At 38.6% G+C, this 15602-nt stretch overlaps 1 protein-coding gene across 2 annotated transcripts in view; it reads left to right on the top strand.

Annotated features, from left to right (window-relative positions):
• The window catches only part of FBXO42 (F-box protein 42), a 115286-nt gene that overhangs the window by 26133 nt on the left and 73551 nt on the right, over positions 1–15602 (top strand). The gene's annotated exons all lie outside the window — the stretch shown is intronic.

Here is a 15602-nt window from a genome sequence, read left to right as displayed (position 1 = left end):
TTCTGGCGAGAATTGTTTGTGCAGAGGGAACCGTGGAGGGTGGGAACCAATTTGCAAACGAAGAAAAAACAGTTGTAAGATCCTGATAGTCTCTGCAGAGTAACTTCGGTGCTAACGAAGCCCTCGTTCCTTTGAAACCTTTGGATTGTTAAGATTTCGATACCCAGTTGCTTTTGTGTACTGATCTCTGAATTTTATTAGGAGAATAAAAGCTCTATTTCTTAATTGCCATAGTCTTTGGCCTTTTCTGTGGCGGGATTCCGGTTGCTCAGAACACATCACCAGTTCTCGAGTGCTGGCGGGGACATGGTACCACACTTGGCCTTTTTGAGAACAGCTTCTGTTGCTGTTCTTCAGATGCTAATGTGGAGACTCTGATTTTGTTTCTCTAGTAGAGAAGCCAGTTTGAAGCCTTACGGTCTCTTCCTTGAGGAATGATGGCTTCAGTTGCAGTTGTGCCATGGGAAATCGTTGAGGCGATAGCCTTGGCTTCGACACACCAAATACCTTTTGTAACGTATATTTGTTCAACTAGTGCTTAAGAAGGATGACATCATGGGTTTAAAGGGACAAGAAAATCTGAGGGGAAATAGCATCATTTTGAATTGAGCATTTAAGATTTAGTCTGTAGCTTTTACTGGGAATAGTGATGCTCTGTTTCAGATCCCTCATTTTGAGCGTATGCGTGTATATAAACTGGTTTCCTTTCTATTGTATGATGTCATTTTATATCCTATAACTGTTCGCTTTTGACAAGCCTAGTATAAGTATTACTTTTATCTATATTGACCCATGGGTTTTCAGTCTGTTTCAGAAGCTTTTAATTTTTAGAAGAACAACTGTTTAATGTTAGCTAATTTGGGGACCTTTTAAAATTTTTTCTCTTAAAGCCTCTTCCATAGGGATTTGTAGATTTTCTCAGTGCCTTTGCTAAGGACATAAACCTAAACCAGCAACTTCTCCATTTTAGAAAGTTGGAGAGCCACTTTGCGTATCAATTTGCTAATAGTCATGAGATTAATGCAGTAGCATCCTGGTGGTTTGACATTACGCTTCTTGGCATACCGTGTTGTGGTGTTGTGCTAAATCATCATCAGGTATTGATGCAACTTCATGACATCCATGACATCATTCACTCTCCAGCATTTTGCCTTTTGCAATTTCTTCTCAGAGTCACAGAAAAATAGGATCAGGAAAAATAGCTTAGGATGCTTCTCAGATGTCTGATTTCTGGAAGAGCCTTCTCCAAAACTGCTTTATGCGGTTAAAACCCTCCTCTAAGACTGGGAGCTGTGTAGCTGCTACATACTGTGAAGATGCTGCACAGCCTCTAGGTTTTACAAGGATATTGGAGTCCCAAGAAGTTACTCCAAAGATGAACAAAAATACATGATTATCTTTGTGATTTCAGCTTCGTTTTAGTCAGTATGTATAAAACCAGAAGCCATTTGTTTAAATTATGCCCTTCCCACTTCACAAGATTGTTATGTGAAACAACAGTGTTTGTGAAAATGCTTTGTAAAATAGAAGGTGAATGTAAAATTGATTATTCAGTAATCAGTTTTATGAAAATGCCTATTGAGGGCCTTCTCTGTGCTGGACAATCTGGGAAGTAGGTCCTGATGATTCTAAGACAAGACAGCTTTTGGTCTCAAGTTGCTTGCAGTATGGTCTGGGAGCCAGTCTAAGAAATTAGTTAAATACATTAGTGTGTAAAAAATGCACTGAATCCAACCAAGGGAGTAAGAAAGTCTTCTCAGAGCCAGGGTGGGTTTCCCCAGCCTTTCCTATTCTGCAGAAAAATATCCCTTTTGTGAGCAACCTGCTTTTTATAAAAACTTAGAAAAAAATTCTATCGTGAGTTCTTTTCCTCTTTTATTCATTCACTGTTATGACACTTCCCACACAGTGTGCCCCAATTATGGTTTATGCATTCTCAAAAATCCACCAGTCTTGGAAGAACCTTTTTGAGAGTGAGTCATATGAACAAGAGATAAACACAAACATTGCAGCTGCAATTAAAATATCTCAAATTACTAAGTGGTGAGAACTTTAGAGTGATGATGCTTTTGTTTTTGTTTTATAAATGGGCACAAGCAGTACTGTATGATTCTAATTTGATCACACTTAATCAGTGTTTAGTTGTCCCTTAGAATGTTGACTATTAGTGATTATTAATACTATCTCATTTCCCAATAATAAATAAAGCAAGGATGTCCTTCTCCTTTTGAGGTGAAGCCGACAGCTTAAGCCAGAACTATACTAAACTATTTTTTAAAATATATTTATGTAGATTGAGGCTGCTTAGCATCTCTGATCTTGAACTTCTGTTCAATACAGTTTTCTCATCTTAGTGTGTGGTATTTTATAATCAATGTAGCATGCTGTTACCCACATTGCAAAAATTTTTACAGATGTTTGAATTGAGTGGAATCTGTAAGTGGTGCAGTATTGGACACATACCATCTGTATCTTAACTGAAAATGAGTGCTTTAAGGTAGTGGTTGACAGAAAAGTGAAGGTGATGTATTCATTTTTCTAGCTTACGTGTAGAAAGATAGAACCTACAGACAAGTCATTTTAAAATTGCCCAGTATTAAACTCATAACACTATGGCTTATTTTAAAAATAGTTTCTTGTGACATTCTTCTAAATGTCTTGTGAAATTATGACTTAGTGGTACTCTTTTTTTTTTTTTTTTTTTAGTGGTACTCTTATAAAGCTTAATTTTGTGTTTCCTTACTCACGCATGTATCAGAAGGCAAATTTGCTTCTGAGTTCTGATTCTTCCGGTACTAAGTTTCTTTTTTTTTTTTTTTTAAGTTTCTACTTTTTAATTTCTAAAGTTTTCTCCTAGGCATTTAATTTTTTTCCAATGTTACTGTTCTGTTTTGCTTCAAAAGTGGAAGTATCTTGTACTTTAATGCTTATTTATATTCATAAATCTGATAAATGTACAGATATTATATAAAGCAATAGTTATTTGTAAAATTTTATTATGGATAGTATCTTGGCTTAGACAGTAACATGTTTTCTTTTGTCTTCTAGTAATATTGAATACATAGATTTCACGTAGTTCATACAATTTCTTTAAAGGCAGACAAGTTTTAATTTTAGCTACTAATATTCTCTTAGAATATTTAATATTTAGGATAATTTTATTTCAGCTGTTTTAAGGAATTCCCTAGTATGGCATACTCTCCCAAATCTGTTTCCTTTATTATTCTCATCTTAAATGTTTGCTTCATGTTACTATATAGAGAACAAGAAATTTTTCTTCTAGAATGAACCTCTTGGTGCATTGTTTGGAGAAAGGTTGATGTTAACTGTAAGTTGATCAGCACAGTTTTACCAAGTGTCTCTTCTCCCATCTGCTGTCTTTTCAGATGCAGATCGAGGGAAAATGGGGCTTATGCTCCTATCTCAGTGCTTATCTTTAAGGTTTTTACTAGCACTCTTGCTCTCTCTTGCCAGAAAGCAGCAGTGTCTTGTCTTTCTGTGGTTGATCCCGCAGTGTTGTTTGCTGTCTGTTCTACAGGGCTGCTTTCTCACCTTTTGCTCTGAGCTACGTGGCGTCTTTCCAAATAGACCCTTTGGTCTCGTCAAAATCAAGCACACTGCTCTCTTCCTCACTTTCCTGTGCGTCCTTCAGCTTTGATTCGTCTTGTCCTTCTTACCTCTCCCCACCTTTATTCTTCCGCAGTAAGTGTAGTTCTCTCTTCAAAGCGTGTTTCAGAAATCATAATGGAATTTTGGAAAATAATTCTCTATAGAGATGCATCATAATATGTGGGTTAGAATTTCACATTTTATTTAACTTAAAAGTAACTTAATGGTAATGAATCTTAAAGACGTTGCATTAGGTGAAATAAGCCACAAAAGAACAAATACTCTATGATTACAGTTGTATGAGTTCCCCAGAATAGTCTTAATTCAAAGCGAGAGAAAGTAGAATGACAGTTGCTGGGACAGAGGAGAAGAGGGAAAGGGGAGTTACTATTTAATTTTAGTTTGGGATCAAAGTTCTGGAGGTATATGAGGTGACGGTTACCCAGCAATGTACTTGATGCTACTAAGCTGCGTATTTGAAAATGATTAAAATGACAGTTTTTATGTAATGTATAAACACACACAGAGGAAGCTTAATGGTTTACATATGCTCTGTGGGCTGGATTGATAATTATTTATTTCAGTATAGTAATTAAGATCATAGACTTTGGCCCCAGGGAGACCCAGGCTGTGTCCTATCTAGTTCTGCTACTTTCCTTGGGTATGGACCTTAGGTTCTTTAACCCTCAGTTTTTTCATCTATAAAATGAGGGTAATGCCCATGTTTGGGGACAATTAAGTTTCAGAATGCAAATGAACTTCTCAGCATATTGCCTAGCACATAGTAAACACTCAAGTCTTGAATATTATTACTACATTGTTTTATGAAACGTTGAAACTGGAACAAGGGAACTTGTCTGCTGGCTTCCCCATCGCGTCGTCCCAGTGGCGTGCCTGTCCCATGTGCGGACGTGCCTGTAGCAGGAATACATGTTCGCCCATTTCCCCGTGCTCCTCTTTCTGTCTTTGGAGAACTGGGCTTATTCATGTCTTCACTTGACATCACTACCCGGATGTTTCTTAAATCCATCTAGATGTGATCTTTCTTTTATGCCTTTTAATTTTCCAGGGACTTTATACAGCATGTTCTCTAACTCAGCTGCCCATGTGTTCACAACTAAGTCCGTTATTTCACCTCGCACCTCTCTGAAGATAAAAAAACCTTTACTAACCAGGTTCCCGTCTCAATATTCCCATTTCTCTAGATAGAATAATTTTGTTCTAATCTGGTAAACCATAAAGCTGGGGATCATTTGTTAATACTACTAAAAAAATTTTTGTGTGTGTCCTGCTGTGTAGATCTGTATTATCTTCCTCAGTATTCCTCAGATTTCCCTGCTTCTCGTTACATTTGCTGACATGACTCTAGGCCAGGCTTCCCTGAGCTGAAGGCAGACTGAAGTACTGATATAGTTGTTAAATTAACTAGTCTTGTTGCCAGGGCTGAGCTGTTTATTAGTTGTGTGATCTCAGTCTCCCTCATCTTCAGGAAGGGAGTTACAATTCCTGCCTCATAAAATATTTAAATGTCTAACACATGATAAATACTCCATGACAAGTAGTTGCTGTTAATTGAGTTGTTCTTCTTGGTAGTTTCTGGAAATGATTAAGATTGAAGTGACAGTATAATGACAGACCAGTCTTAAAGAACTAGTCTCTGAATGTTTCTCCTCTGATTGGGATCCTGTGGTAACTCATTATTGCCTAGTTCTCTTATCTAAGATAAGAGGATAATACTTCCTCAGATCTCAGTGATGCTTTTTTTGCGACTGTGGCGCTAAGTATGGTTATCATCTTGATTTTACACACTTTCATCAGCCTTTTTGGAGAAGGAAATGGCAACCCACTCCAGTGTTCTTGCCTAGAGAATCCCATGGACAAAGGAGCCTGGTGGGAGCCTGGTCGCAAAGAGTCGGACACGACTGAGCAACTAACACACACACACACTCATCTGTGAAGCTCTCCATTTGAACTTCTTTGTACCTTTCCAGCCTTATTTTCCACGACACCTATCATGCAATCTGTTAAAGCCAGAGTTGTCTCACTGCCTCTCATGTAAATCATGTTCATTTCTATAACTGAAAGATTCATTTTCTTAAGTAGAAACCTTTTTTTTTCATTTAACTACTCTGTCCAGCTCTATAGATAGAGTAACTCCTGTGTGCTCCACCTATTTGTCCTTGCACAAACAGGTTCCGAAAAGAAAATTACTGTGCTGACTCCTCCCAGATACCTTAAAGGGGACATGTCATGCAGTGTAATTCACATGTAATATTTTTAGTGTCACAGGCATACTTCGTCCTTCCGTTTCAGGCATAGTCACTCAGTGTATGCATTTGATTCTTATGGCTGATGTTCCTCGTGATGTTTCTGAAACATTGCATAATCCCAAGTGTCTGTTGAGTCTTTGTTGCCTTTTTGTTCATTGGTCCATCCATTCAACAAACATTTATTGAATGCTGCTGTGTGCTAGGTATGGTTCAAGACATTGGGGTCTCTTCGATGCTGAGCTTTGGCCAGTGTAAGTGTTGTGTCCTCTTGATGTGCCATCCGTTTCGGGTGGTTTTCTGTCCCAGGTCCCAGGTGTACCGGGTGCTCTCTCTATTGTCATTTTTCTAGGCAGACCTAGTTTCTTTTACAGAGAATGCCGTTAGAAGCTAAGTTCTTAGTGCTTGGAATGCTCATTGCTACTGGGTCTTCATTATTTCTAGGTTCTTTCAGTGGGCAGAGACAGAAAATACGTTTTTTAGAAATCAAAACTTCATGTTGACATCCAGTTTAATTTAAACATATTACAGGGCTCTTTTCTTTAGGTTTTTTATTTGTTTCTCTTAAACTGACCATCTTATTTTCTAGAATTGTTCATGTTTATTTGCTTTACCCTACTGTACACGTAACTTTTAAAAGTGTAGTATTCATATTGTTAGTAACAAAATTACTAAGGTAAATTTAAATTTTATTTGTGATTCTTTTTATCTTTAGAATATTCTGTCAAGATCCAGTCAAGAAAATGAAAAACATACTAGATATTTCAAATAGAGGATATTTAATATAGGTTGCAAGACTTAGAGAGCGAGGTAGAGTGGGGCAGGGTAACTTAGAGATTAAGAACTAGGGTGACACTACTGCCTCAAGTGCTGGGAGCAAAAGGGATAAATGGTATTAACAAAGTTTTGAAGAATACTGAGGGGAGGGTCACCCACTACCTCAAGCACTGCTGCTACTTTCAGACCTGAGTCCAAGAGGGGAAATTGCCAAGATATGCCACATGGCTGGTGCTTGGATCATGTCTTCCTCTGTCAGTTTCAGTTCAGTCGCTCTCTCGTATCTTGACAGCAACACACCAGACTTCCCTGTCCATCACCAGCTCCCAGAGCTTGCTCAAACTCCCGTCCATCGAGTCGGTGATGCCATCCAACCATCTTGTCCTCTGTTGTCCCCGTCTTCTCTTGCCTTCAATCTTTCCCAGCATCAGGGGCTTTTCCAATGAGTTCTTCCTTTCAGGTGGCCAGAGTATTGGCACTTCAGCTTCAGCATCAGTCCTTTCAATGAATGTTCAGGGTTGATCTCCTTTAGGATGGACTGGTTGGACCTCCTTGCAGTCCAGGGGGCTCTCAGGAGCCCTTTCCCAGCAGCACCGCCCAGAAGCATCAGTCCGTCAGCGCTCAGCCTTCTTTATGGCTCAGCTCCCACCTCCACACACGACCACTGGGAAAACCACAGCTTCGACTAGACGGACCTTTGTCAGCAAAGTGATGTCCTTGCTTTCTAATATGCTGTCCAGGTTTGTCATAGCTTTTCTTCCAAGGAGCAAGCATCTTTTAATTTCATGGCTGCAAGTCACCATCTGCAGTGATTGGAGCCCAGGAAAACAAAGTCTGTATGATTTGCGTTGTTTCCCGATCTATTTGCCATGAAATGATGGGAGCAAATGCCATGATCTTCATTTTTTGAATGTTGAGTTTTAAGCCAGCTTTTTCACTCTCTTTCACTTTCATCAAGAGGCTCTTTAGTTCTTCACTTTCTGTGATAAGGGTGGTATCATCTGCATATCTGAGGTTGTTGATATTTTTCCCAGCAATCTTGATTCCAGCTTGTGCTTCATCCAGTCCAGCATTTCTCATGATGTACTCTGCATATAAGTTAAATAAGCAGGGTGACAATCTACAGCCTTGACATACTCCTTTCCTTGACATACTCCTTAATGGAACCAGTCCACTGTTCCATGTCCTGTCCTAACTGTTGCTTCTTGACCTGCATACAGGTTTCTCAGGAGGCTGGTGAGGTGGTCTGGTATTTCCATGTCTTTATGAATTTTCCAGAGTTTGTTGTGATCCACACAGTCATGGCTTTAGCATAGTCCATGAAGCAGAAGTAGATGTTTTTCTGGAAGTCTCTTGCTTTTTCTGTGATCCCAGGGATGTTGACAGTTTGATCTCTGGCTCCTCTGCCTTTTATAAATCCAACTTGAACATCTGGAAGTTCTTGGCTCATGTATTGTTGAAGCATGGCTTGGAGAATTTTGAGCATTACTTTGCTAGCGTGTGAGATGAGTGCAACTGTGTGGTAGTTTGAACATTCTTTGGCATTGCCTTTCTTTGGGATTGGATGAAAACTGTCCTTTTCTAGTCCTGTGGCCACTGCTGAGTTTTCCAAATTTGCTGGCATATTGAGTGCAGCACTTTCACAGCATCATCTTTCAGGATTTGAAATAGCTCAACTGGAATTCCATCACCTCCACTAGCTTTGTTCATAGTAATGCTTCCTAAGGCCCACTTGACTTCACATTCCAGGATGTCTGGCTCTAGGTGAGTGATCACACCATTGTGATTATCTGGGTTGTGAAGATCTTTTTTTGTATAGTTCTTCTGTGTATTCTTGCCACCTCTTCTTAATATCTTCTGCTTCTGTTAGGTCCATGCTGTTTCTGTCTTTTATTGTGCCCATCTTTGCACGAAATGTTCCCTTGTTATCTCTAATTTTTTTGAAGAGATCTCTAGTCTTCCCCATACTGCTGTTTTCTTTATTTCTTTGCACTGATCACTGAGGAAGGCTTTCTTATCTTTTCTTGCTATTCTTTGGAATTCTGCATTCAGATGGATATATCTTTCTTTTTCTCCTTTGTCTTTAGCTTATCTTCTTTTCACAGCTATTTGTAAGGCCTCCTCAGACAACCATTTTGCCTTTTTGTATTTCTTCTTCTTGGGGATGATTTTGGTCATCGCCTCCTGTACAATGTCATGAACCTCTTGTCCATAGTCCTTTAGGCACTCTATCAGATCTAATCCCTTGAATCTATTTGTCGCTTCCACTGTGTAATCATAAGGGATTTGATTTAGGTCATACCTGAATGGTCTAGTGGTTTTCCCTACTTTCTTCAATTTAAGTATGAATTTTGCAATAAGGGGTTCATGATCTGAGCCATAGTCAGTTCCCAGTCTTGTTTTTGCTGACTGTATAGAGCTTCTCCATCTTTGGCTGCAAAGAATATAATCAATCTGATTTTGGTATTGACCATCTGGTGATGTCCATGTGTAGTGTCTTCTCTTGTGTTGCTGGAAGAGGGTGTTTGCTATGAGGAGTGCGTTCTCTTGGCAAAACTCTATTAGCCTTTGCCCTGCTTCATTTTGTACTCCCAAGGACAAACTTGCCTGTTACTCCAGGTATCTCTTGACTACTTACTTTTGCATCTCTTCCTAATTTTTATTAATTTCCAGTTTATCCTTTTGGTGTTTCTTTTTGCAAAAATAAATATCTACGTATAGTCTTTTTTTATCCTTTCTTACCCAGAACTTTGCCATATTATGTACACTGTTCAGTAGTTCTTTTCACTTCATGTATCTTGGAGATCATGCTTGGAACAGAGGTAATGCCTAATTATTTCCATAGCTTCATTTTGTGAATATGCTAGATTTGTTCAACTAGTTACTTAAAAATATTTATTTATATAAATATTTATTTATTTTGGTTGTGCTGGGTCTTAGTTGTGCTTGCAGAATCTCTAGTTGCTGCCTGCAGAATGGTTAGTTGTGACATGCAGACTCTTTAGTTGGGCCATGTAGAATCTAGTTCCCCAGCCAGGGATCGAACCGAGGCCCCCTAAATTGGGAGTACAGAGTCTTAACCATTGGACCACCAGGGAGGTCCCAGCTAGTCACTTTTTGATGGTCATCAGTAAGTAATGCTTTACTGCTGATCTTTTAAAAATAAATTTTGGTGGGAATTCCCTGGTTGTCCAGTGATTAGAACTCAATGCTCTCACTTCTGGGGGCTTAGATTGAGTCCCTGGTCAGGGTAAAGATCCCACAGGCCACGTGGCATGGGCCAAAAATAATAAAAACCACCTCACTACTTAAAATAGATGTTGGTATGTGCGTATGTGTGTTAGAAGGAGCATTGAGCTGATACAGGTTCTGTTTTGCCACTAAATGCATGACCTGTTTTCGGACTTCAAGTTTCCTCATATGTAAAATAAAGTTTGAATTGCTCCATAATCTCTAAAGTTGCCTGCTATAATATGTTACATTTTTCTGAAAGTTTTATCAGCCACATTTTAAACCTGTTATTCAGTAAAGTATATAAGGCATAGGAAAAGGATAAATGAGAGCATCAGGTTAAGTTTTAGAAGTACTACTGAGGGTTTTCTGGACTTGATCTGCTCAGGTGCTTGTTAAAAAAATTAAGATTCCAGATGTATAGAACAGACTTGTGGACTCTGGGAGAAGGCGTGGGTGGGATGTTTCAAGAGAACAGCATTCAAACATGTATATTATCTAGGGTGAAACAGATAACCAGCCCAGGTTGGGTACATGAGACAAGTGCTCGGGCCTGGCGCACTGGGAAGACCCAGAGGGATCGGGTGGAGAGGGAGGTGGGAGGGGGGATTGGGATGGGGAATACATGTAAATCCATGGCTAATTCATTTCAATGTATAACAAAAACTACTGTAATGATGTAAAGTAATTAGCCTCCAACTAATAAAAATTAAAAAAAAAAAAAATTAAGATTCCTGGACCCATCCCTGTTTTCTGAAACAGTCTCTAGGGAATGTACCTACTAGGTGATTTTTTTTTTAATTGTCAAGCAAGCTTGTGAAACAAGAGTTACTTCATGTGCATATTGTATTGTCCTTTAGGTTTCCTGAGGATAGGGAGTAGTCGGGACATTACTTACACTTCATAAATTCCTTTGCTCTGACCACCACCAGAAAAAATATAAGTGGAAATCAAAATTTCCCTTCTCCTACAGCATCTTGTCAAAATGTATTATGTTCTCTGCAGAATATTTTTGTGTAAGTGAGGAAGCTGGCTCTATATGTAAACTGAGAGATTTCACAGGAATTCTGTGCAGTTGTATAGTGCTTTGAATTCAGCTTCCTGAAACAACTTTTCACCATGCTTCTCCTTTACTCACATTTAGTATATTCTTTTCTAGAGACTTCAGAACATATTGGGTTCCATTTCTGGCTCCTTTTTTTTTTTTTTTTAACAGAGCTGGCTAATTGTGGGCAGATTAAGTTATCTGGGCCTCATTATCCTCATCTATAAAACATAACTGATAATATGCCCCTTACAGAATTGAGGTAGGGTTAAGTGAGATAGCTGCCCTAATAGCTCAGTTGGTAAAGAATCTGCCTGCAGTGCAGGAGACCCTGGTGCGATCCCTGGGTTGGGAAGATCCCCTGAAGAAGGGAAAGGCTACCTACTCCAGTATTCTGGCCTGGAGAACAGTCCATGGGGTCACAAAGAGTCGGACGTGACTGAGTGACTTTCACTTTCAATGAGGCATGGTGCTTGGCACGTACTCCCAGTAGCTTCTGATTCCCTTTCCTCTTAGCTGGTCTTCACATCAGCTACATTTTAATGGTTTTTTAAGTGTTGGTACTCAGAGTCCATGGACTGACAACATTGGCACCACCAGGGTTAGAGTGCAGAACGTCAAGTCCCACTCCAGGCCTACTGAATCTCTATCTGTCGTTTGAGATCCACATGAAACTTTGGAAAGCATTGGAACCTTAAGAGATTTCCAGAGAGATTTCCTCTTTCTTCTTGTCTGAGTTCCTAATGATTTCATTCTTTGTATCTTTGGCAGTGTGGTCTTGCTGTACACTATTAGCTGAAACTATTTTAGGTCAATATGTAAGCGCACATTCAGAATAAAAATCCACCTGCAGAATTATTTACATTATTATCGTTCAGTAGTATTTTTTATAGTGTGAGAAATTCAGTAGACTGCATAAAAATATGTGCAATTTAAAGGATAATTATAAGCAGGCATCTGTGTAACCGCCGTCCAGGGAAAGTGATAGAATACTGTCAGTGCTTCAAGGTACTTTAGGGTACCCTTCTTTGATTACAGCTATTTCCTCTCTTAGAAGTAACTACTGTTTTATCTTGTCATAATTTCCTTGCTTTTCTTGATAGTGTTACCACCTATGTGTATGTCTCTAAACAGTAGTTTAGTTTTGCCTGTTTGTCAGCTTTACATAAATGGACTCATGCTTTGTGTATTCTTTTGTTACATTTGCTCAATATTAGAGATGAATCCATTTATTGTATAGATTTTCTTTTTAAAGTAATAAAGCCCCCCAAAATTCTAACAAGTTTTGAATAATTTTATCTGTAGTGTTATACCTTGATTTTTTAAAAAAGAAAATGGAACCATTAATTCAAAAAGACATAGGTCTCTTAATGCTCACAGCTGTACTGTTTACTGTAGCCAAGATATGGAAGCAACCTGTGTCCATCAATGGATGAATGGATAAAGAAAATGTGATTTCTGTACATACAAGCACATTGGAATACTACTCAGACATAAAAAAGAATGAAATTTTGCCGTTTGCAACAACATTGATGGAATTGGAGAGTTTTATGCTTAGTAAAATAAGTTAGAGAAAGACAAATACTATATGATATCATATGTGGAATCTGAAAAATATAATAATCTAGTGAATTTAATAAAAAAGAAACAGACTCATAGAGAAGAAGCTAGTGGTTACCTGTGGGGAGAAGGACAAGATTGAGGTAGGAAATTAAGAAGTACAATATACCTTGTATAAAATAAGTCAGTTGCAAGGATATATTTCCATGGAGTCAACAAAAGAGTTGGACCCGACTTAGTGACTAAAGAACAACAAGGATATGTTGGCTAAACAACAAGGATATGTTCTAAAACACAGATAATATAGCTAACGTTTTATAATAACCATAAATGGAGCATCAGAGTGTGAATCACTGTGTTGTACACCTGGCACATATAAAATCTCTGGTGTACATCAGTTATACCTCAGTTAAAAAAACCAACCTTGATGTTCAGTTCTCTTTGAAGAACACCCATTTATACAGTTTGTTTTTTCTCTTCTGCTTAAAGATACATAGTAAGTAACATGTAAACCACCCAGTACTTTGTTTCTAAATATTACAGAATTGCTAGTTGTGTTATATTTATTTCTGGCAGGAATATTATATACTCTCCTGGGTTTCTTTTGTTTTAAAATGAGACTGTAGAATATTCTACTTTTAAATATGTTCTTTACATTTAAAAATCAGAACCAAATTGAATTTACTGAAAATTTGGGAGACATTTAAAAAAAATTACAGGATAGATGATTGTTGAAATCAATTCACATAAGTGAATTCTTTCTACAAACTACCATAGGTAACTACTTTTAACAATTTGAAATGAAACTTGCCCTGTGAATATGAAAAATTCACCTCTACATTTTAAGGCAGAAGTGGCTTTTTAAATTTCCAGAGACTAGCAAGGCAAGATAACAAGGCCTTCTTAAATGAACAATGGAAAGAAATAGAGGAAAACAATAGAATGGGAAAGACTGGAGATCTCTTCAAGAAAATTGGAGATACCATGGGAACATTTCATGCAAGGATGGGCTCAATAAAGGACAGAACGGTATGGACCTAACTAACAGAAGCAGAAGATACTAAGAAGAGGTGGCAAGAATACACAGAAGAACTAGACAAAAAAGGTCTTAATGATCTGGATAACCTGGGGTGGGGGAAGTCAAGTGGGCCTTAGGAAGCATTACTATGAACAAAGCTAGTGGAGGAGACAATTCCAGCTGAGCTATTTAAAAATCCTAAAAGATGATGTTGTTAAAGTGCTGTGCACTCGACAAATATGTCAGCAAATTTCAAAAACTCAGCAGTGGCCACAAGATTGGAAAAGGTCAGATTTCATTCCAGTCTCAAGGGCAGTGTCACAGAATGTTCAAACTACTGTACAGTTGCACTCATTTCACATGCTAATAAGGTTATGCTCAAAACACTTCAAGCTAGGCTTCAGCAGTACATGAACTGAGAGCCTTGAGATGTACAAGTTGGGTTTCAAAGAGGCAGAGGAAGCAGAGGTCAAATTGCCAACTTTGGTTGGATCATGGAGAAAAAAACAAGAGAATTCCAGAAAAACATCTGCTGCTTTGACTATGCCAAAGCCTTTGACTGTGTGGATCGCAACAAACTGTGGGAAATTCTTAAAGACATGGGAATACCAGACCACCTTCCCTGTCTTCTGAGAAACCTATATGCAGGTCAAGTAGCAACAGTTAGAACCAGACAGGGAACAACAGACTGATTCAAAATTGGGAAAGGAGTACGTCAAGGCTGTATATTGTCACCCTGCTTATTTAACATATGCAGAGTACATCATGACAAGTGCTGGCCTGGATGGATCACGAGCTGGAATCAAGATTGCAGGGAGAAATATTAACAACCTCAGATATGCAGATGATACCACTCTCATGGAAGAGCCTCTTGATGAGGGTGAAAGAGGAGAGTGAAAAAACTGGCTTGAAACTCAACGTTCAAAAAACAAAGATCTTGACACCCAGTCCCATCACTTCATGGCAAATAGAAGGGGGGAAAGTGGAAGCAATGACAGATTTTATTTTCTTGGGCTCCAAATTCACTGTGGACAGTGACTGTAGCCATAAAATTAAAAGACTTGCTCCTTGGAAGAAAAGCTATGACCAACCTAGGCAGCATATTAAAAAGCAGAAACGTCACTTTGCCAACAGAGGTCCATATAGTGAAAGCTGCGGTTTTTCCAGTGGTCGTGTACGGATGTGAGAGCTGGACCATAAAGAAAGCTGAGCGCCGAACAATTGATGCTTTTGAACTGTGGTGTTGGAGAAGACTCTTGAGAGTCCCTTGGACTGCAGGGAGATCCAGCCAGTCCATCCTAAAGGAGATCAGTCCTGAATATTCATTGGAAGGACTGATGGTGAAGCTGAAACTCCAGTACTTTGGTCACCTGATGTGAAGGGCCAGCTCACTGGAAAAGACCCTAATACTGGAAAAGATTGAAGGCAGAAGGAGAAGGGGACAGCAGAGGATGAGTTGGTAAGATAGCATCACCAACTCAATGGTCATGAATGTGAGCAAACTCTGGGAGTTAGTGGAGGACAGAGGAGCCTGGTTAGCTAAAATTCATGGGGTCAGAAAGAGTCGGACGTGACTTAATGACTGAACTACAACAGCCATGTGTTGGGGTTAGTATTGTTAGTACATATGAACCCCCCTTTCAACAGCTGCTTGGGAGTATGTTTGTACTATAATTTGTCTACTTGAATGGACATTTTGTTTTTAACATTTGCTGTTAAAACAGTGCTGCATAGAACACCTTTTTTTGCAACTGTGCTGGGGTTTACTTCAGACATATTTCTGAAACTAGAATGTCTGGGTCATCTGGCATGTGCTTTTAAAATGTTGACAGGTGATACTATAAAAAAGATTTTAACAGGTATGGTTAGTTTTCCTTGACAGCCTTCAACTTGATTGGAAATTTTAAATTATTTTTATCTTAAAATTTATATGTATTCCTTTGTCATTGATTCATTCTATTCATTTACCCATTGTTTGCTACTTGCTAGTTACTGAAGGCAGTATATACATGAATTAGACAACTTGCTGAGAAAGATGTGTACCTGATTATTATATATGGTAGAAAGTGAGAAAGAAATATAAAGAGAATTTTTA

This window comes from Odocoileus virginianus, chromosome 30 (genome assembly GCF_023699985.2).
Source record: "Odocoileus virginianus isolate 20LAN1187 ecotype Illinois chromosome 30, Ovbor_1.2, whole genome shotgun sequence".
NCBI classification, from domain to species: Eukaryota; Metazoa; Chordata; class Mammalia; order Artiodactyla; family Cervidae; genus Odocoileus; species Odocoileus virginianus.
Note: the sequence above shows the minus strand (reverse complement) of the source record. Positions and strands in the feature narration are given on the sequence as shown.